A 1,790-nucleotide genomic window follows, 5' to 3' on the forward strand; every position below is an offset into this window, starting at 1 on the left:
GGTGACCTGCAGGTGTTTGTGCTCCAGATGACCTGCAGGTGTTTGTGCTCCAGATGACCTGCAGGTGTTTGTGCTCCAGATGACCTGCAGGTGTTTGTGCTCCAGATGACCTGCAGGTGTTTCTGCTCCAGGTGACCTGCAGGTGTTTCTGCTCCAGGTGACCTGCAGGTGTTTCTGCTCCAGGTGACCTGCAGGTGTTTGTGCTCCCGGTGACCTGCAGGTGTTTCTGCTCCAGGTGACCTGCAGGTGTTTGTGCTCCCGGTGACCTGCAGGTGTTTCTGCTCCAGGTGACCTGCAGGTGTTTCTGCTCCAGGTGACCTGCAGGTGTTTGTGCTCCAGGTGACCTGCAGGTGTTTGTGCTCCAGGTGACCTGCAGGTGTTCAGGTGTGTGATAGTAAACATAAACACTAACCGATCCGAGGCTCTAACAGGCTCTAACAGGATGTAAATAAAAGCTGTTTAATATCGACGTGACTTCACTGAAGGAAATCGCCTGTGAACCTCAGGTGTGTCCTGCAGATGTGTTTATCTTTCTTCTTCTCCTTTTTAAATCGTAGTGCTTTCTCCCGCCGGTCTGTTACCTGCTGTGTGAAGGTGTTTGTGTTTGTAGTTTTAACGGTTGCTGCTGCTGTCAAACTGTAAGCGTGAGATCTGTGACGGCCCGCGCTGGCAGGAAGGACTTCTGACTTGGTTTTTATTTCAGGACGTCCTGTTTGTCCTCCGATCTGCAGGAGACGGCCTCATCACTGATTTAAAAAACATCAAGTGAAAGAGTTGTCCTTTAAAGACACATTACAAGTCACATGACAGCATCATGTCTCGGTGTCTCTGCTGTGTTTCTAACAGCCTTATAGCATGACTTCATAACTGCCTTCAAATACTGTCAATAAAGTTATTTTAAGATTAAAACTTTGTGTTTGTCAAACAACTTTAACTTAATAAAATAATAACAGCTCTGTTTATTTGGTTTTACTCTTTCTCTACATTTCATTCTCACATCTTGTGTCTGGTTTATTGATCCTTGATTTATTTATAGTTATACATTTACACAGAGATCAGAACTTCAGTTTGAGCTTGGTTCCATTTAAAAATCTCTACGTAGTTTTTACTTCTACACCACCAGTCACACGTTTCAGAACAGCCGCCATGTTTGTAGTTCTTCTGTAAATCTAAGTACTTCAAGTCCAGTGAAAAACTTTCAATGCTACCAAAGTTAAAACAACGTTTCCATCACCAAAACACACATTTTCAGATCTAAATTTAACAATTAAATGAAGGAGTTTTGTTCATTATTTCACTGTAGGATCAAACTATGACCAGCTGCTCTGTCTTCCCTCATTAATATTTTATATAATAGATATAATATAGTACAACAATCATTTCCTTCTACTGCTGCAGAATAACTTGAAGTTGTAAAGTCATTATTGATCCCTGAAAATTGTCTTGGAAAGTTTTACTGACCTAAACTTTGGTTATTCTGCAGTGGTGGAAGGAAATGATTGTTATTATTTGTACTCTATTATATATATTCTATATAATGTTAATGAAGGAAGACAGAGCAGCTGGTCATCAGTTGAGTGTAGTGTATTTTTATTCTTTAAAATAGTCTGCACACTCTATTGTTGTTAATGTGATAATTTAATATAATCCACACCTGTTAGTTACTGCTGGTTTTAAATGATCATATTAAACTGATTTATGTGTGAGTTAATTAGGTGACCTTTGACCCGGTTCGGTGGAGCCGGCTCCACAGCGCCCCCCTCCGGCCTGCACAAACTTTCCCCTGGTGT

At 41.5% G+C, this 1,790-nt stretch overlaps 1 protein-coding gene across 2 annotated transcripts in view; it reads left to right on the forward strand.

Annotated features, from left to right (window-relative positions):
* The window catches only part of abcc5 (ATP-binding cassette, sub-family C (CFTR/MRP), member 5), a 28,449-nt gene extending 27,489 nt beyond the window's left edge, over positions 1-960 (forward strand). For both annotated transcript variants that reach the window (XM_046074999.1, XM_046075000.1), the window contains one exon: positions 314-960. The gene's annotated coding sequence lies outside the window, so the exon portion shown is untranslated. The remainder of the gene's footprint in view (positions 1-313) is intronic.
* The last annotated feature ends 830 nt before the right edge of the window (positions 961-1,790 follow it).

The sequence above is a fragment of the Micropterus dolomieu genome, linkage group LG17, assembly GCF_021292245.1.
Source record: "Micropterus dolomieu isolate WLL.071019.BEF.003 ecotype Adirondacks linkage group LG17, ASM2129224v1, whole genome shotgun sequence".
Lineage (NCBI taxonomy): Eukaryota > Metazoa > Chordata > Actinopteri > Centrarchiformes > Centrarchidae > Micropterus > Micropterus dolomieu.